The following is a 23,699-nucleotide window of genomic DNA, read 5'->3' as shown; positions in this document are numbered from 1 at the left end:
GGACAACATTCAGATGTCTAGAGGGGGTTTTCCTGCTGGGTAAATTAAGCATCTATTTAACTGGGTTGAAAAGACCGCCTGCTATATAAACCTTATTCAATTATACATCAAACATGTTCATCTCCAGATCACAATGAGAATACATTATGTCATGGAATCTCACTTTGTATCTCCTTTTAGATAGAACAGATAGGACCAGAACCAGCTGAGGGCTTACCTAGCTAAATAACAGGTAGAACCAGCTGAGGGTTTACCTAGCTAAATAACAGGTAGGACCAGCTGAGGTTTACCTAGCTAAATAACAGGTAGGACCAGCTGAGGGGTTTACCTAGCTAAATAACAGGTAGAACCAGCTGAGGGCTTACCTAGCTAAATAACAGGTAGGACCAGAACCAGCTGAGGGTTTACCTAGCTAAATAACAGATAGGACCAGAACCAGCTGAGGGCTTACCTAGCTAAATAACAGGTAGGACCAGCTGAGGGCTTACCTAGCTAAATAACAGGTAGGACCAGCTGAGGGTTTACCTAGCTAAATAACAGGTAAGACCAGAACCAGCTGAGGGTTTACCTAGCTAAATAACAGGTAGGACCAGAACCAGCTGAGGGTTTACCTAGCTAAATAACAGGTAGAACCAGAACCAGCTAAGGGCTTACCTAGCTAAATAACAGGTAGAACCAGCTGAGGGCTTACCTAGCTAAATAACAGGTAGGACCAGAACCAGCTGAGGGTTTACCTAGCTAAATAACAGGTAGAACCAGAACCAGCTAAGGGCTTACCTAGCTAAATAACAGGTAGGACCAGAACCAGTTTAGGGGCTTACCTAGCTAAATAACAGGTAGAACCAGCTGAGGGCTTACCCAGCTAAATAACAGGTAGAACCAGCTGAGGGCTTACCTAGCTAAATAACAGGTAGGACCAGAACCAGCTGAGGGCTTACTAGCTAAATAACAGGTAGAACCAGAACCAGTTTAGGGCTTACCTAGCTAAATAACAGGTAGAACCAGAACCAGTTTAGGGCTTACCTAGCTAAATAACAGGTAGAACCAGAACCAGCTGAGGGCTTACCTAGCTAAATAACAGGTAGAACCAGAACCAGCTGAGGACTTACCTAGCTAAATAACAGGTAGGACCAGAACCAGCTGAGTGTTTACCTAGCTAAATAACAGGTAGGACCAGCTGAGGACTTACCTAGCTAAATAACAGGTAGGACCAGAACCAGCTGAGGGCTTACCTAGCTAAATAACAGGTAGAACCAGAACCAGCTGAGGACTTACCTGGCTAAATAACAGGTAGAACCAGCTGAGGGCTTACCTAGCTAAATAACAGGTAGGACCAGCTGAGGCACCTAGCTAAATAACAGGTAGAACCAGAACCAGCTGAGGGCTTACCTAGCTAAATAACAGGTAGAACCAGAACCAGCTGAGGGCTTACCTTAAATAACAGGTAGGACCAGCTGAGGACTTACCTAGCTCAATAACAGGTAGGACCAGCTGAGGGCTTACCTAGCTAAATAACAGGTAGAACCAGAACCGGCTGAGGGCTTACCTAGCTAAATAACAGGTAGAACCAGAACCGGCTGAGGGCTTACCTAGCTAAATAACAGGTAGAACCAGCTGAGGGCTTACCTAGCTAAATAACAGGTAGTACCAGCTGAGGGCTTACCTAGCTAAATAACAGGTAGGACCAGCTGAGGGCTTACCTAGCTAAATAACAGGTAGAACCAGAACCAGCTGAGGACTTACCTAGCTAAAGAACAGGTAAGACCAGAACCAGTTTAGGGCGTACCCTATAAAGAACAGGTAAGACCAGAACCAGCTGAGGGCTTACCTAGCTAAATAACAGGTAGGACCAGCTGAGGGTTTACCTAGCTAAATAACAGGTAGGACCAGCTGAGGGCTTACCTAGCTAAATAACAGGTAGAACCAGCTTTTGGGCTTACCTAGCTAAATAACAGGTAAGACCAGAACCAGCTGAGGGCTTACTAGCTAAATAACAGATAGGACCAGCTGAGGGTTTACCTAGCTAAATAACAGGTAGAACCAGAACCAGTTTAGGGTTTACCTAGCTAAATAACAGGTAGGACCAGAACCAGCTGAGGGCTTACCTAGCTAAATAACAGGTAGGACCAGCTGAGGTTTACCTAGCTAAATAACAGGTAGGACCAGCTGAGGTTTACCTAGCTAAATAACAGGTAGGACCAGAACCAGCTGAGGGCGTAATAAGATGGTAATAATCGTGAATGCTTTAATCGTTTTGTCACAGGGTATTAAGAGGTTCGTATTCAGTCCGCCATGTTTTACAGTATTACATGATGAGTGAGTGCATTTGAGTACAGCAAGGCGTGACTGTACAGTCCCCTCTGATGGAGGAGAGAGAGAGAGGAGGGATGGAAGGCAGAACCCGACTGAGAAAGACAGGAAGGAAGAGAGGATAATCCCCTTAACAGCGGAAGGCTGTAGGAAACAAGGGGTGAAGATACAGGGTTCGTCTAAATGGCACCCTATTCCATGTTTTATAGTGCACTACTTTTGTCCAGGTTCCATAGAGCTCTGGTTGAAAGTAGTGCGCACTAATAGGGAATTAGGGTGCCTTGGATCACAGACAGTTCCTCTACTGTCTGTTTAGTAACAGCCTTGGTTGGAGCAGAGCCACAGATGTACTATATAGTTCTAAATATAGTATTATACTGTATCTATCAAGGCTCTGTGTAGGCTGGGGTCATCAGAAGGGCTCACTACTTCCTGATGGACAGGATGTCCACCCTACACTAGTACAGTGTTAAAATCCAGCCACTTCCAGGAAGGAAGGAATTAGTATCCGAGAGATCTGGTTGTCTGGATCCGTTCTGATGTGAGCCAATGTGGACCTGACCTCGGAAACCCAGACTTCTCACAGTACTTCCAATAGTGGAGTGATCGAGACATCGGGGTTTTAGAAGGCTGGCTACACACTAGACGACTGTAGTCCTCACCCTAATGCTAAACATCTCTCTCTCTCTGTCTCCTCTATTTCTCTCTCCTCTCTTTCTCTCTCTCTCTCTGTCTCTCCTCTCTCTCTGTCTCTCCCCTCTCTCTCTGTCTCCTCTATGTCTCTCTCCTCTCTTTCTCTCTCTCTCTCTCTGTCTCTCCTCTCTCTCTGTCTCCTCTATTTCTCTCTCCTCTCTTTCTCTCTCTCTCTCTCTCTCTCTCTCTCTCTCTCTCTCATCTCTCTCTGTCTCTCCCCTCTATTTCTCTCTCTCTCTCCTCTCTCTCTCTCTCTCTCTCTCTCTCTCTCTCTCTCTCTCTCTCTCTCTCTCTCTCTCTGTCTCTGTCTCGTCTCTCTCTCGCTCTCTCTCTCTCTCTCTCTGTCTCTGTCTCTGTCTCTGTCTCTCCTCTCTCTCTCTCTCTCTCTGTATATCTCTCTCTGTATATATATATCTATATATATCTCTATCTCTCTGTAATCTGTATATATATGTCTCTGTATATCCTATATATCTATATATCTCTCTCGCCCTCCTCTCTATATATCCCCTATATATATATCTATCTATCATCTCTATCTGTATCTCTATCTCTCTCTCTCTCTCTCTCTCTCTCTCTCTCTGTCTCTCTCTCTCTCTGTCTCTCTCTCTCTCTCTCTCTCTCTCTCTCTCTCTCTCTCTCCTCTCTCTCTCTCTCTCCTCTCTCTCTCTCTCTCTCTCTCTCTCTCTCTCTCTCTCTCTCTGTCTCTCCTCTCTCTGTCTCCCTCTCTCTCTCTCTCTCTCTCTCTCTCTCTCCCTCTCTCTCTCTCCCCATCTCTCTCTGTCTCTCCCCTCTCTCTGTCTCTCCCTCTGTCTCTCTCTCTCTCTCTCTCTCTCTCTCTGCTCTCTCTCTCTCTGTCTCTCTCTCTGTCTCTCTCTCTCTCTCTCTCTCTCTCTCTCTCTCTCTCTCTCTCTCTCTCTCTCTCTCTCTCTCTCTCTCTCTCTCTCTCTCTCTTCCCCCCACCAGGTGTCTCATTGATCATGTGGAAAGGTCTGTACACAGCAGAGAAGGCCATTATCCAGTGGACCCTGCTGACGGAGGCCTGCCTCTTGTCTGTCCAGTTCCTGGGTAAGGGATCTGTTGTTCTGTCCTAATATCCATTTACTAACAACACAAACTAATGACTGTGCAGTAAGGATGCACTGGGCTTCACCTATTGGTTTATGATTGGAACATCGGGAGTTGTTCTTTACAAGCGATCTGTAGGATACAGGATTGTCTATGATCAGTAACAGTAGTTTCTATGATCAGTAACAGGATTGTCTATGATCAGTAATAGTAGTGTCTATGATCAGTAACAGGATTGTCTATGATCAGTAATAGTAGTGTCTATGATCAGTAATAGTAGTGTCTATGATCAGTAACAGTAGTGGCTATGATCAGTAACAGTAGTGGCTATGATCAGTAACAGTAGTGGCTATGATCAGTGATAGTAGTGTCTATGATCAGTAATAGTAGTGTCTATGATCAGTAACGGTAGTGTGTGTCTATGATCAGTAACAGAATTGTCTATGATCAGTAACAGTAGTGTCTATGATCAGTAACAGGATTGTCTATGATCAGTAACAGGATTGTCTATGATCAGTAGGTTACAGTAACAGTAGTATCTATGATCAGTAACAGGATTGTCTATGATCAGTAACAGTAGTGTCTATGATCAGTAATAGTAGTGTCTATGATCAGTAATAGTAGTGTCTATGATCAGTAATAGTAGTGTCTATGGTCAGTAGTGTCTATGATCAGTAACAGTAGTGTCTATGATCAGTAATAGTAGTGTCTATGATCAGTAACAGGATTGTCTATGATCAGTAACAGTAGTGTCTATGATCAGTAATAGTAGTGTCTATGATCAGTAACAGTAGTGTCTATGATCAGTAACAGTAGTGTCTATGATCAGTAACAGTAGTGTGTATGATCAGTAACAGTAGTGTGTATGATCAGTAACAGTAGTGTGTATGATCAGTAACAGTAGTGTCTATGATCAGTAACAGTAGTGTCTATGATCAGTAATAGTAGTGTCTATGATCAGTAACAGTAGTGTGTATGATCAGTAACAGTAGTGTCTATGATCAGTAGGTTACAGTAACAGTAGTGTCTATGATCAGTGACAGTAGTGTCTATGATCAGTGACAGTAGTGTCTATGATCAGTAACAGTAGTGTCTATGATCAGTAGGTTACAGTAACAGTAGTGTCTATGATCAGTAACAGTAGTGGCTATGATCAGTAATAGTAGTGTCTATGATCAGTAACAGTAGTGTCTATGATCAGTAACAGTAGTGTCTATGATCAGTAGGTTACAGTAACAGTCGTGTCTATGATCAGTAATAGTAGTGTCTATGATCAGTAACAGTAGTGTGTATGATCAGTAACAGTAGTGTGTATGATCAGTAACAGTAGTGTGTATGATCAGTAACAGTAGTGTCTATGATCAGTAACAGTAGTGTCTATGATCAGTAATAGTAGTGTCTATGATCAGTAACAGTAGTGTGTATGATCAGTAACAGTAGTGTCTATGATCAGTAGGTTACAGTAACAGTAGTGTCTATGATCAGTAACAGTAGTGTCTATGATCAGTAACAGTAGTGTGTATGATCAGTAACAGTAGTGTCTATGATCAGTAATAGTAGTGTCTATGATCAGTAATAGTAGTGTCTATGATCAGTAACAGTAGTGTCTATGATCAGTAACAGTAGTGTCTATGATCAGTAATAGTAGTGTCTATGATCAGTAACAGTAGTGTGTATGATCAGTAACAGTAGTGTCTATGATCAGTAGGTTACAGTAACAGTAGTGTCTATGATCAGTAATAGTAGTGTCTATGATCAGTAACAGTAGTGTCTATGATCAGTAACAGTAGTGTCTATGATCAGTAACAGTAGTGTCTATGATCAGTAACAGTAGTGTCTATGATCAGTAATAGAATTGCTGTATCCCAGATGTCCCCTATATATGTCCCCTATATATCCCCTCTGTATCAGTATAACACATTACATTTGTATAGGCTGTATCCCAGATGTCCCCTATATATGTCCCCTATATATCCCCTCTGTATCAGTATAACACATTACATTTGTATAGACTGTATCCCAGGTGTCCCCTATATATGTCCCCTATATATGTCCCCTATATATCCCCTCTGTATCAGTATAACACATTACATTTGTATAGACTGTATACCAGATGTCCCCTATATATGTCCCCTATATATCCCCTCTGTATCAGTATAACACATTACATTTGTATAGGCTGCATCCCAGATGTCCCCTATATATGTCCCCTATATATGTCCCCTATATATCCCCTCTGTATCAGTATAACACATTACATTTGTATAGGCTGCATCCCAGATGTCCCCTATATATGTCCCCTATATATCCCCTCTGTATCAGTATAACACATGACATTTGTATAGGCTGTATCCCAGATGTCCCCTATATATGTCCCCTATATATCCCCTCTGTATCAGTATAACACATTACATTTGATAGGCTGCATCCCAGATGTCCCCTATATATGTCCCCTATATATACCCTCTGTATCAGTATAACACATTACATTTGTATAGACTGTATCCCAGATGTCTCCTATATATGTCCCCTATATATGTCCCCTATATATGTCCCCTATATATGTCCCCTATATATCAGTATAACACATTAATTTGTATAGGCTGTATCCCAGATGTCCCCTATATATGTCCCCTATATATCCCCTCTGTATCAGTATAACACATTACATTTGTATAGACTGTATCCCAGATGTCCCCTATATATGTCCCCTATATATCCTCTCTGTATCCGTATAACACATTATATTTGTATAGACTGTATCCCAGATGTCCCCTATATATGTCCCCTATATATCCCCTCTGTATCAGTATAACACATTACATTTGTATAGGCTGTATCCCAGATGTCCCCTATATATGTCCCCTATATATGTCCCCTATATATCCCCTCTGTATCAGTATAACACATTAATTTGTATAGGCTGTATCCCAGATGTCCCCTATATATGTCCCCTATATATGTCCCTATACATCCCATCTGTATCAGTATAACACATTACATTTGTATAGACTGTATCCCAGATGTCCCCTATATATGTCCCCTATATCCCCTCTGTATCAGTATAACACATTACATTTGTATAGGCTGTATCCCCAGATGTCCCTATATATGTCCCCTATATATGTCCCTATATATCCTCTGTATCAGTATAACACATTAATTTGTATAGGCTGTATCCCATATGTCCCCTATATATATCCCCTCTGTATCAGTATAACATATTACATTTGTATAGGCTGCATCCCAGATGTCCCCTATATATGTCCCCTATATATGTCCCCTATATATCCCCTCTGTATCAGTATAACACATTACATTTTGTATAGGCTGCATCCCCAGATGTCCCCTATATATGTCCCTATATATCCTCTGTATCAGTATAACACATTACATTTGTATAGGCTGTATCCCAGATGTCCCCTATATATGTCCCCTATATATCCCCTCTGTATCAGTATAACACATTACATTTGATAGGCTGCATCCCAGATGTCCCCTATATATGTCCCCTATATATCCCCTCTGTATCAGTATAACACATTACATTTGTATAGACTGTATCCCAGATGTCTCCTATATATGTCCCTATATATGTCCCCTATATGTCCCCTATATCCCCCTCTGTATCAGTATAACACATTAATTTGTATAGGCTGTATCCCAGATGTCCCTATATATGTCCCCTATATATCCCCTCTGTATCAGTATAACACATTACATTTGTATAGACTGTATCCCAGATGTCCCTATATATGTCCCCTATATATCCTCTCTGTATCCGTATAACACATTACATTTGTATAGACTGTATCCCAGATGTCCCCTATATATGTCCCCTATATATCCCCTCTGTATCAGTATAACACATTACATTTGTATAGACTGTATCCCAGATGTCCCCTATATATGTCCCCTATATATGTCCCCTATTTGTGGCATATGTCCCCTATATGTCCCCTCTGTATCAGTATAACACATTACATTTGTATAGGCTGCATCCCAGATGGCCCCATATATGTCCCCTATATATGTCCCCTATACATCCCATCTGTATCAGTATAACACATTACATTTGTATAGACTGTATCCCAGATGTCCCCTATATATGTCCCCTATATATCCCCTCTGTATCAGTATAACACATTACATTTGTATAGGCTGTATCCCAGATGTCCCCTATATATGTCCCTATATATGTCCCCTATATCCCCTCTGTATCAGTATAACACATTAATTTGTATAGGCTGTATCCCATATGTCCCCTATATATCCCCTCTGTATCAGTATAACATATTACATTTGTATAGGCTGCATCCCAGATGTCCCCTATATATGTGTCCCTATATATGTCCCCTATATATCCCCTCTGTATCAGTATAACACATTACATTTGTATAGGCTGTATCCCAGATGTCCCCTATATATGTCCCCTATATATGTCCCCTATATATCCCCTCTGTATCAGTATAACACATTACATTTGTATAGGCTGCATCCCAGATGTCCCCTATATATGTCCCCTATATATCCCCTCTGTATCAGTATAACACATTACATTTGTATAGGCTGCATCCCAGATGTCCCCTATATATGTCCCCTATATATCCCCTCTGTATCAGTATAACACATTACATTTGATAGGCTGCATCCCAGATGTCCCCTATATATGTCCCCTATATATACCCTCTGTATCAGTATAACACATTACATTTGTATAGACTGTATCCCAGATGTCTCCTATATATGTCCCCTATATATGTCCCCTATATATGTCCCCTATATATGTCCCCTCTATATCAGTATAACACATTAATTTGTATAGGCTGTATCCCAGATGTCCCCTATATATGTCCCCTATATATCCCCTCTGTATCAGTATAACACATTACATTTGTATAGACTGTATCCCAGATGTCCCCTATATATGTCCCCTATATCTCCTCTCTGTATCCGTATAACACATTATATTTGTATAGACTGTATCCCAGATGTCCCCTATATATGTCCCCTATATATCCCCTCTGTATCAGTATAACACATTACATTTGTATAGACTGTATCCCAGATGTCCCCTATATATATCCCTATATATGTCCCTATATATGTCCCCTATATATGTCCCCTCTGTATCAGTATAACACATTACATTTGTATAGGCTGCATCCCAGATGGCCCCTATATATGTCCCTATATATGTCCCCTATACATCCCATCTGTATCAGTATAACACATTACATTTGTATAGACTGTATCCCAGATGTCCCCTATATATGTCCCCTATATATCCCCTCTGTATCAGTATAACACATTACATTTGTATAGGCTGTATCCCAGATGTCCCCTATATATGTCCCTATATATGTCCCTATATATCCCTCTGTATCAGTATAACACATTAATTTGTATAGGCTGTATCCCATATGTCCCCTATATATATCCCCTCTGTATCAGTATAACATATTACATTTGTATAGGCTGCATCCCAGATGTCCCCTATATATGTCCCCATATATATGTCCCTATATATCCCCTCTGTATCAGTATAACACATTACATTTGTATAGGCTGCATCCCAGATGTCCCCTATATATGTCCCCTATATATCCCCTCTGTATCAGTATAACACATTACATTTGTATAGGCTGTATCCCAGATGTCCCCTATATATGTCCCCTATATATCCCCTCTGTATCAGTATAACACATTACATTTGATAGGCTGCATCCCAGATGTCCCCTATATATGTCCCTATATATCCCCTCTGTATCAGTATAACACATTACATTTGTATAGACTGTATCCCAGATGTCTCCTATATATGTCCCCTATATCCCATGTCCCATTACATATAGACTGTATGTCCCCTATATATCCCCTCTGTATCAGTATAACACATTAATTTGTATAGGCTGTATCCCAGATGTCCCCTATATATGTCCCCTATATATCCCTCTGTATCAGTATAACACATTACATTTGTATAGACTGTATCCCAGATGTCCCCTATATATGTCCCCTATATATCCCTCTGTATCCGTATAACACATTACATTTGTATAGACTGTATCCCAGATGTCCCCTATATATGTCCCTATATATCCCCTCTGTATCAGTATAACACATTACATTTGTATAGACTGTATCCCAGATGTCCCCTATATATGTCCCCTATATATGTCCCATTACATATATATGTCCCTATATATGTCCCCTCTGTATAAGTATAACACATTACATTTGTATAGGCTGCATCCCAGATGGCCCCTATATATGTCCCCTATATATGTCCTCTATACATCCCATCTGTATCAGTATAACACATTACATTTTGTATAGACTGTATCCCAGATGTCCCCTATATATGTCCCCTATATATCCCCTCTGTATCAGTATAACACATTACATTTGTATAGGCTGTATCCCCAGATGTCCCTATATATGATCCCCTATATATGTCCCCTATATATCCCTCTGTATCAGTATAACACATTAATTTGTATAGGCTGTATCCCATATGTCCCTATATATATCCCCTCTGTATCAGTATAACATATTACATTTGTATAGGCTGCATCCCAGATGTCCCCTATATATGTCCCCTATATATGTCCCCTATATATCCCCTCTGTATCAGTATAACACATTACATTTGTATAGGCTGCCTGGGTATCCCAGATGTCCCCTATATATGTCCCCTATATATGTCCCCTATATATCCTCTGTATCAGTATAACACATTACATTTGTATAGGCTGCATCCCAGATGTCCCCTATATATGTCCCCTATATATCCCCTCTGTATCAGTATAACACATTACATTTGTATAGGCTGTATCCCAGATGTCCCCTATATATGTCCCCTATATATCCCCTCTGTATCAGTATAACACATTACATTTGATAGGCTGCATCCCAGATGTCCCTATATATGTCCCTATATATCCCCTCTGTATCAGTATAACACATTACATTTGTATAGACTGTATCCCAGATGTCTCCTATATATGTCCCCTATGTCCCCTATATATCCCTATATCCTCTGTATCAGTATAACACATTAATTTGTATAGGCTGTATCCCAGATGTCCCCTATATATGTCCCTATATCCCCTCTGTATCAGTATAACACATTACATTTGTATAGACTGTATCCCAGATGTCCCCTATATATGTCTATATATCCTCTCTGTATCAAATAACACATTACATTTGTATAGACTGTATCCCAGATGTCCCCTATATATGTCCCCTATATCCCTCTGTATCAGTATAACACATTACATTTGTATAGACTGTATCCCAGATGTCCCCTATATGTCCCCTATATGTCCCCCTATATATGTCCCCTATATATGTCCCCTCTGTATCAGTATAACACATTACATTTGTATAGGCTGCATCCCAGATGGCCCCTATATATGTCCCCTATATATGTCCCCTATACATCCCATCTGTATCAGTATAACACATTACATTTGTATAGACTGTATCCCAGATGTCCCCTATATATGTCCCCTATATATCCCTCTGTATCAGTATAACACATTACATTTGTATAGGCTGTATCCCAGATGTCCCTATATATGTCCCTATATGTCCCCCCCTATATATGTCCCCTCTGTATCAGTATAACACATTAATTTGTATAGGCTGTATCCCATATGTCCCCTATATATATCCCCTCTGTATCAGTATAACATATTACATTTGTATAGGCTGCATCCCAGATGTCCCCCCTATATATAAACCCTATATATCTCCTGTCCCTATATATGTCCTATATATCCCCTCTGTATCAGTATAACACATTACATTTGTATAGGCTGTATCCCAGATGTCCCCCCTATATCCCTCTGTATCAGTATCCATTTGTATATGTCCCCTATACATCCCATCTGTATCAGTATAACACATTACATTTGTATAGGCTGTATCCCAGATGTCCCCTATATATGTCCCTATATATCCTCTGTATCAGTATAACACATTACATTTGTATAGATGCTGTATATGTCCCAGATGTCCCCTATAGGTATCCCCCTATATATGTCTGTATCAGTATAACACATTAATTTGTATAGGCTGTATCCCATATGTCCCCTATATATGTCCCCTCTGTATCAGTATAACACATTACATTTGTATAGGCTGCATCCCAGATGTCCCCTATATATGTCCCCTATATATGTCCCCTATATCCCCTCTGTATCAGTATAACACATTACATTTGTATAGGCTGTATCCCAGATGTCCCCTATATATGTCCCCTATATGTCCCCTCTGTATCAGTATAACACATTACATTTGTATAGGCTGTATCCCAGATGTCCCCTATATATGTCCCTATATATCCCCTCTGTCAGTATAACCATTACTTTGTATATATCCCCCCCTCTGTATCAGTATAACACATTAATTTGTATAGGCTGTATCCCAGATGTCCCCTATATATGTCCATATTACATTTGCATATATATGTCCCCTATATATCCCCTCTGTATCAGTATAACACATTACATTTGTATAGGCTGCATCCCAGATGTCCCCCCCTATATATGTCCCCTATATATCCCTCTGTATCAGTATAACACATTACATTTGTATAGGCTGCATCCCAGATGTCCCCTATGTCCCCTATATATCCCCTCTGTATCAGTATAACACATTACATTTGTATAGACCCCTATCCCAGATCCCTATATATGTGTCCCCTCTGTATCAGTATAACACATTACATTTGTATAGGCTGTATCCCATATGTCCCCTATATATGTCCCCTATATATGTCCCCTATATATGTCCTCATCCCCTCTGTATCAGTATAACACATTACATTTGTATAGGCTGCATATATGTCCCAGTATAGACTGTATCCCATGTATCAGTATAACACATTACATTTGTATAGACTGTATCCCAGATGTCCCCTATATATGTCCCCTATATATCCCCTCTGTATCAGTATAACACATTACATTTGTATAGGCTGTATCCCAGATGTCCCCTATATATGTCCCCTATATATCCCCTATATATCCCTCTGTATCAGTATAACACATTACATTTGTATAGACTGTATCCCAGATGTCCCCTATATATCCCCCTCTGTATCAGTATAACATATTACATTTGTATAGGCTGCATCCCAGATGTGTCCCCTATATATGTCCCTATATGTCCCCTATATATCCCCTCTGTATCAGTATAACACATTACATTTGTATAGGCTGCATCCCAGATGTCCCCTATATATGTCCCCTATATCCTCTGTATCCCTCTGTATCAGTATAACACATTACATTTGTATAGGCTGCATCCCAGATGTCCCCTATATATGTCCCTATATATCCCCTCTGTATCAGTATAACACATTACATTTGTATAGGCTGTGATGTCCCCTATTATGTCCCCTATATATCCCCTCTGTATCAGTATAACACATTACATTTGTATAGGCTGTATCCCAGATGTCCCTATATATGTCCCCTATATCCCCTCTGTATCAGTATAACACATTACATTTGTATAGACTGTATCCCAGATGTCTCCTATATATCCCCTCTGTATCAGTATAACACATTAATTTGTATAGGCTGTATCCCAGATGTCCCTATATATGTCCCCTATATATCCCCTCTGTATCAGTATAACACATTACATTTGTATAGACTGTATCCCAGATGTCCCCTATATGTCCCCTATATCCTCTCTGTATCCGTATAACACATTACATTTGTATAGACTGTATCCCAGATGTCCCTATATATGTCTATATATCCCCTCTGTATCAGTATAACACATTACATTTGTATAGACTGTATCCCAGATGTCCCCTATATATATCCCTATATATGTCCCTATATGTCCTCTGTATCAGTATAACACATTACATTTGTATAGGCTGTATCCCCAGATGTCCCTATATATGTCCCCTATATATCCCTCTGTATCAGTATAACACATTACATTTGTATAGGCTGTATCCCTCCCTATATATGTCCCCTATATCAGTATAACACATTACATTTGTATAGGCTGTATCCCAGATGTCCCCTATATGTCCCCTATATATCCCCTCTGTATCAGTATAACACATTACATTTGTATAGGCTGCATCCCAGATGTCCCCCCCTATATATGTCCCCTATATATCCCCTCTGTATCAGTATAACACATTACATTTGTATAGGCTGTATCCCAGATGTCCCCTATATATGTCCCCTATATATCCCCTCTGTATCAGTATAACACATTACATTTGTATAGGCTGTATCCCAGATGTCCCCTATATGTCCCCTATATATCCTCTGTATCAGTATAACACATTACATTTGTATAGGCTGTATCCCAGATGTCCCTATATATGTCCCCTATATATCCCTCTGTATCAGTATAACACATTACATTTGTATAGGCTCCCCCTATATGTCCCCTATATATCCCCTCTGTATCAGTATAACACATTACATTTGTATAGGCTGTCCCCCCTATATGTCCCCTCTGTATCAGTATAACACATTACATTTGTATAGGCTGCATCCCAGATGGCTCCCCTATATGTATCCCCATTTGATAGTCCCCTATATATCCCATATATCCCCTCTGTATCAGTATAACACATTACATTTGTATAGACTGTATCCCAGATGTCCCTATATATGTCCCCTATATATCCCTCTGTATCAGTATAACACATTACATTTGTATAGACTGTATCCCAGATGTCCCTATGTCCTCTATATATGTCCCCTATATATGTCCCCTATGTCCCTGTATCAGTATAACACATATTTGTATAGGCCATCTGTATCAGTATATAACACATTACATTTGTATAGACTGTATCCCATATATATGTCCCCTATATATCCCCTCTGTATCAGTATAACACATTACATTTGTATAGGCTGCATCCCAGATGTCCCCTATATATGTCCCTATATATGTCCCCTGTATAGTATCCCCTCTGTATCAGTATAACACATTACATTTGTATAGGCTGCATCCCAGATGTCCCCTATATATGTCCCTTGTCTAAAATATATGTCCCCTATATATGTCCCTCTATATGTCCTATCAGTATAACACATTACATTTGTATAGGCTGCATCCCAGATGTCCCCTATATGTCCCCTATATATCCCCTCTGTATCAGTATAACACATTACATTTGTATAGGCTGTATCCCAGATGTCCCCTATATATGTCCCCTATATATCCCCTCTGTATCAGTATAACACATTACATTTGATAGGCTGCATCCCAGATGTCCCCTATATATCCCTCTGTATCAGTATAACACATTACATTTGTATAGACTGTATCCCAGATGTCTCCTATATATGTCCCCTATATATGTCCCCTATATATGTCCCCTATATATGTCCCCTATATATCAGTATAACACATTAATTTGTATAGGCTGTATCCCAGATGTCCCCTATATATGTCCCCTATATATCCCCTCTGTATCAGTATAACACATTACATTTGTATAGACTGTATCCCAGATGTCCCCTATATATGTCCCCTATATATCCTCTCTGTATCCGTATAACACATTATATTTGTATAGACTGTATCCCAGATGTCCCCTATATATGTCCCTATATATCCCTCTGTATCAGTATAACACATTACATTTGTATAGACTGTATCCCAGATGTCCCCTATATGTCCCCTATATATGTCCCCCCCTCCCCTCTGTATCAGTATAACACATTACATTTGTATAGGCTGCATCCTAGATGGCCCCTATATATGTCCCCTATATATGTCCCCTATACATCCCATCTGTATCAGTATAACACATTACATTTGTATAGACTGTATCCTAGATGTCCCCTATATATGTCCCCTATATCCCTCTGTATCAGTATAACACATTACATTTGTATAGGCTGTATCCCAGATGTCCCCTATATATGTCCCCTGTCCCCTATATATCCTCTGTATCAGTATAACACATTAATTTGTATAGGCTGTATCCCATATGTCCCCTATATATATCCCCTCTGTATCAGTATAAACATATTACATTTGTATAGGCTGCATCCCAGATGTCCCTATATATGTCCCCTATATATGTCCCCTATATATCCCCTATATATCCTGTATCAGTATAACACATTACATTTGTATAGGCTGTATCCCAGATGTCCCCTATATATGTCCCTATATGTCCCCTATATCCCCTCTGTATCAGTATAACACATTACATTTGTATAGGCTGCATCCCAGATGTCCCCTATATGTCCCCTATATATCCCCTCTGTATCAGTATAACACATTACATTTGTATAGGCTGTATCCCAGATGTCCCCTATATATATCCCCTCTGTATCAGTATAACACATTACATTTGATAGGCTGCATCCCAGATGTCCCTATATATGTCCTATATATCCCTCTGTATCAGTATAACACATTACATTTGTATAGACTGTATCCCAGATGTCTCCCTATATGTCCCCTATATATGTCCCCTATATGTCCCCTATATATCCTCTGTATCAGTATAACACATTAATTTGTATAGGCTGTATCCCAGATGTCCCCTATATGTCCCCTATATCCCCTGTATCAGTATAACACATTACATTTGTATAGACTGTATCCCAGATGTCCTGTATATGTCCCCTATATATCCTCTCTGTATCCGTATAACACATTACATTTGTATAGACTGTATCCCAGATGTCCCCTATATATGTCCCCTATATATCCCCTCTGTATCAGTATAACACATTACATTTGTATAGACTGTATCCCAGATGTCCCCTCATATATATCCCCTATATATGTCCCCTATATATGTCCCCTCTGTATCAGTATAACACATTACATTTGTATAGGCTGCATCCCAGATGTCCCCTATATATCCCTCTGTATCAGTATAACACATTACATTTGTATAGGCTGCATCCTCTCCTATATATGTCCCCTATATGTCCCCATATATCCCTCTGTATCAGTATAACACATTACATTTGTATAGGCTGTATCCCAGATGTCCCCTATATATGTCCCCTATATCCCCTCTGTATCAGTATAACACATTACATTTGTATAGGCTGTATCCTAGATGTCTCCTATATATGTCCCCTATATATCCCCTCTGTATCAGTATAACACATTACATTTGTATAGGCTGTATCCCAGATGTCCCCTATATATGTCCTCCTATATATCCCTCTGTATCAGTATAACACATTACATTTGTATAGGCTGTATCCCAGATGTCCCCATATATGTCCCCTATATATCCCCTCTGTATCAGTATAACACATTACATTTGTATAGATGTATCCCAGATGTCCCCTATATATGTCCCCTATATATCCCTCTGTATCAGTATAACACATTACATTTGTATAGGCTGTATCCCAGATGTCCCCTATGTCCCCTATATATGTCCCTATATATCCTCTCTGTATCAGTATAACACATTACATTTGTATAGACTGTATCCCAGATGTCCCCTATATATGTCCCCTATATATCCCCTCTGTATCCACATTACATTTGTATAGACTGTATCCCAGATGTCTCCCCTATATATGTCCCCTATATATCCTCTCTGTATCAGTATAACACATTACATTTGTATAGGCTGTATCCCAGATGTCCCCTATATATGTCCCCTATATATCCCTCTGTATCAGTATAATACATTACATTTGTATAGGCTGTATCCCAGATGTCCCCTATATATGTCCCTATATATCCCCTGTATCAGTATAACACATTACATTTGTATAGGCTGTATCCTAGATGTCCCCTATATATGTCCCCTATATATCCCTCTGTATCAGTATAACACATTACATTTGTATAGACTGCATCCCAGATGTCCCCTATATATGTCCCCTATATATCCCCTCTGTATCAGTATAACACATTACATTTGTATAGACTGTATCCCAGTGATGTCCCCTATATGTCCCCTATATCCCCTCTGTATCAGTATAACACATTACATTTGTATAGACTGTATCCCAGATGTCCCCTATATATGTCCCTATATATGTCCCCTATATATGTCCCTATATATGTCCCTCTGTATCAGTATAACACATTACATTTGTATAGGCTGCATCCCAGATGTCCTCTATATATGTCCCCTATATATGTCCCCTATACATCCCTCTGTATCAGTATAACACATTACATTTGTATAGACTGTATGATGTCCCTTATATATGTCCCTATATATCCTCTGTATCAGTATAACACATTACATTTGTATAGGCTGTATCCCAGATGTCCCCTATATATGTCCCCTATATATGTCCCTATATATCCCTCTGTATCAGTATAACACATTAATTTGTATAGGCTGTATCCCCATATGTCCCCTATATATCCTCTGTATCAGTATAACATATTACATTTGTATAGGCTGCATCCCAGATGTCCCTATATGTCCCTATATATGTCCCCTATATATCCCCTCTGTATCAGTATAACACATTACATTTGTATAGGCTGTATCCCAGATGTCCCCTATATATGTCCCCTATATATGTCCCCTATATATCCCCTCTGTATCAGTATAACACATTACATTTGTATAGGCTGCATCCCAGATGTCCCCTATATATGTCCCCTATATATCCCCTCTGTATCAGTATAACACATTACATTTGTATAGGCTGCATCCCAGATGTCCCCTATATATGTCCCCTATATATCCCCTCTGTATCAGTATAACACATTACATTTGTATAGGCTGCATCCCAGATGTCCCCTATATGTCCCCTATATACTTCTCTGTATCAGTATAACACATTACATTTGTATAGACTGTATCCCAGATGTCTCCTATATATGTCCTCTATATATGTCCCCTATATATGTCCCCTATATATCCCCTCTGTATCAGTATAACACATTAATTTGTATAGGCTGTATCCCAGATGTCCCCTATATATGTCCCCTATATCCCCTCTGTATCAGTATAACACATTACATTTGTATAGACTGTATCCCAGATGTCCCCTATATATGTCCCCTATATATCCTCTCTGTATCCGTATAACACATTTACATTTGTATAGACTGTATCCCAGATGTCCCCTATATATGTCCCTATATCCCCTCTCTGTATCAGCATAACACATTACATTTGTATAGACTGTATCCAGATGTCCCTATATATGTCCCTATATATGTCCCCTATATATGTCCCCTCCCTGTATCAGTATAACACATTACATTTGTATAGGCTGCATCCCAGATGGCCCTATATATGTCCCCTATATATCCTCTCTGTATCAGTATAACATTACATTTGTATAGGCTGCCATCTGTCCCCTATATATCCCTCTGTAGTATAACACATTACATTTGTATAGACTGTATCCCAGATGTCCCTCATATATGTCCTCATATATCCCCTCTGTATCAGTATAACACATTACATTTGTATAGGCTGTATCCCAGATGTCTCCTATATATGTCCCCTTGGTATATGTCCCCTATATGTCCTCATATATCCTCTGTATCAGTATAACACATTACATTTGTATAGGCTGTATCCCAGATGTCCCCTATGTCCCCTATATATCCTCTGTATCAGTATAACACATTACATTTGTATAGGCTGTATCCCAGATGTCCCCTATATATGTCCCCTCATATCCCCTCTGTATCAGTATAACACATTACATTTGTATAGGCTGCATCCTGTGATGTCCCCTATATGTCCCCTATATCCCCTCTGTATCAGTATAACACATTACATTTGTATAGGCTATGTATCCCAGATGTCCCTATATATGTCCCCTATATATGTCCCCTATATATCCTCTCTGTATCAGTATAACACATTACATTTGTATAGACTATCCCAGATGTCTCCCATATATGTCCCCTATATATCCCCTCTGTATCAGTATAACATACATTACATTTGTATAGACTGTATCCCAGATGTCTCCTATAGATGTCCCCTATATATGTCCCCTATATCCCCTCTGTATCAGTATAACACATTACATTTGTATAGGCTGTATCTCAGATGTCCCCTATATATGTCCCCTATATATCCCTCTGTATCAGTATAACACATTACATTTGTATAGGCTGTATCCCAGATGTCCTCTATATATGTCCCCTATATATCCCCTCTGTATCAGTATAACACATTACATTTGATAGGCTGTATCCCAGATGTCCCCTATATATGTCCCCTATATATCCCTCTGTATCAGTATAACACATTACATTTGTATAGACTGTATCCCAGATGTCTCCTATATATGTCCCCTATATATCTCTCTGTATCAGTATAACACATTACATTTGTATAGGCTGTATCCTAGATGTCCCCTATATATGTCCCCTATATACCCTCTGTATCAGTATAACACATTACATTTGTATAGGCTGTATCCCAGATGTCCCCTATATGTCCCCTATATATCCCCTCTGTATCAGTATAACACATTACATTTGTATAGGCTGTATCCCAGATGTCTCCTATATATGTCCTCCTATATATCCCTCTGTATCAGTATAACACATTACATTTGTATAGGCTGTATCCCAGATGTCCCCTATATGTCCCCTATATATCCCCTCTGTATCAGTATAACACATTACATTTGTATAGGCTGTATCCCAGATGTCCCTATATATGTCCCCTATATATGTCCTCTATAGCCTATATACCTCTGTATCAGTATAACACATTACATTTGTATAGGCTGTATCCCAGATGTCCCTATATATGTCCCCTATATATGTCCCCTATATATCCCCTCTGTATCAGTATAACACATTACATTTGTATAGGCTGTATCCCAGATGTCCCCTATATATGTCCCCTATATATCCCTCTGTATCAGTATAACACATTACATTTGTATAGACTGTATCCTGTGATGTCTCCTATATATGTCCCCTATATATCCTCTGTATCAGTATAACACATTACATTTGTATAGGCTGTATCCCAGATGTCCCCTATATATGTCCCCTATATATGTCCCCTATATATCCCTCTGTATCAGTATAACACATTACATTTGTATAGATCTGTATCCCTATATGTCCTCTATATGTCCCCTATATACCCTCTGTATCAGTATAACACATTACATTTGTATAGGCTGCATCCCAGATGTCCCTATATATGTCCCCTATATATCCCCTCTGTATCAGTATAACACATTACATTTGTATAGGCTGTATCCCAGATGTCCCTATATATGTCCCCTATATATGTCCCCTATATCCTCTGTATCAGTATAACACATTACATTTGTATAGGCTGTATCCCAGATGTCCCTATATATGTCCCCTATATATCCTCTGTATCAGTATAACACATTACATTTGTATAGGCTGTATCCCAGATGTCCCCTATATATGTCCCTATATATGTCCCCTATATATCCTCTGTATCAGTATAACACATTACATTTGTATAGGCTGTATCCTAGATGTCCTCATATATGTCCCCTATATCCCCTCTGTATCAGTATAACACATTACATTTGTATAGGCTGTATCCTGATGTCCCCTATAGGCGTCCCCTCATATCCTCTGTATCAGTATAACACATTACATTTGTATAGGCTGCAGTATCCCAGATGTCCCCTATATGTCCCCTATATCCCCTCTGTATCAGTATAACACATTACATTTGTATAGGCTGTATCCTAGATGTCCCCTATATATGTCCCCTATATATCCCCTCTGTATCAGTATAACACATTACATTTGTATAGGCTGCATCCCAGATGTCCCCTATATATGTCCCCTATATATCCCCTCTGTATCAGTATAACACATTACATTTGTAGACTGTCCCCTCCTATAGATGTCCCCTATCCCCTATATATCCTGTATCAGTATAACACATTACATTTGTATAGACTGCATCCCAGATGTCCCCTATATATGTCCCCTATATATCCCCTCTGTATCAGTATAACACATTACATTTGTATAGGCTGTATCCCAGATGTCCCCTATATATGTATCAGTATAATACCTTTGTATAGGCTATCCCAGGTCCCTATATATGTCCCCTCTGTATCAGTATAACACATTACATTTGTATAGGCTGTATCCCAGATGTCCCCTATATATGTCCCTATATCCTCTCTGTATCAGTATAACACATTACATTTGTATAGACTGCATCCCAGATGTCCCTATATATGTCCCCTATATATCCCTATATATCTCTGTATCAGTATAACACATTACATTTGTATAGACTGTATCCCAGATGTCCCCTATATGTCCCTATATATCCCCTCTGTATCAGTTAACACATTACATTTGTATAGGCTGTATCCCAGATGTCTCCCCATATATCCCCTCTGTATCAGTATACCATTACATTTGTATAGGCTATCCCATGTCCCCTATATATCCCCTCTGTATCAGTATAACACATTACATTTGTATAGGCTGTATCCCAGATGTCCCCTATATATGTCCCCTATATATCCCCTCTGTATCAGTATAACACATTACATTTGTATAGGCTGCATCCCAGATGTCCCCTATATATGTCCCCTATATATGTCCCCTACCCCTCTCTGTATCAGTATAACACATTACATTTGTATAGGCTGCATCCCAGATGTCCCCTATATATGTCCCTATATGTCCCCTATATATCCTCTCTGTATCAGTATAACACATTACATTTGTATAGACTGTATCCCAGATGATGTCCCTATATATCCCCTCTGTATCAGTATAACACATTACATTTGTATAGACTGTATCCCAGATGTCCCCTCCTATATATCCCTCTGTATCAGTCCCATTTGTATAGACTATCCTGTATGTCCCCTATATATCTCTGTATCAGTATAACACATTACATTTTGTATAGACTGTATCCCAGATGTCCCCTATATATGTCCCCTATATGTCCCCTTATATCCCCTCTGTATCAGCATAACACATTACATTTGTATAGGCTGTATCCCAGATGTCCCCTATATATGTCCCCTATATATCCCCTCTGTATCAGTATAATACATTACATTTGTATAGGCTGTATCCCAGGTGTCCCCTATATATGTCCCCTATATATCCCCTCTGTATCCAGTATAACACGTACATTTGATAGGCTGTATCCCAGATGTCCCCTATATGCCCCTATATATCCCTCTCTGTATCAGTATAACACATTACATTTGTATAGGCTGTATCCCAGATGTCCCATATGTCCCCTATATGTCCCCTATATATCCTCTCTGTATCAGTATAACACATTACATTTGTATAGACTGTATCCCAGATGTCCCCTATATATGTCCCCTATATATCCTCTGTATCAGTATAACACATTACATTTGTATAGACTGTATCCCAGATGTCCTATATGTCCCCTATATATCCCCTCTGTATCAGTATAACACATTACATTTGTATAGGCTGTATCCCAGATGTCTCCTATATATGTCCCCTATATATCCCCTCTGTATCAGTATAACACATTACATTTGTATAGACTGTATCCCAGATGTCCCCTATATATGTCCCCTATATGTCCCCTATATATCCCCTCTGTATCAGTATAACACATTACATTTGTATAGACTGTATCCCAGATGTCCCTATAGATGTCCCCTATATATCCCCTCTGTATCAGT

General features: G+C 39.5%; 1 pseudogene; it reads left to right on the top strand.

Moving 5' to 3' along the window:
- Positions 1-23,699, top strand: part of LOC127922337 (tumor protein p53-inducible protein 11-like) — a 32,884-nt pseudogene that overhangs the window by 4,779 nt on the left and 4,406 nt on the right.

The sequence above is a fragment of the Oncorhynchus keta genome, unplaced genomic scaffold (assembly GCF_023373465.1).
Source record: "Oncorhynchus keta strain PuntledgeMale-10-30-2019 unplaced genomic scaffold, Oket_V2 Un_contig_25345_pilon_pilon, whole genome shotgun sequence".
NCBI classification, from domain to species: Eukaryota; Metazoa; Chordata; class Actinopteri; order Salmoniformes; family Salmonidae; genus Oncorhynchus; species Oncorhynchus keta.
This window is presented reverse-complemented; position numbering and strand designations above follow the sequence as displayed.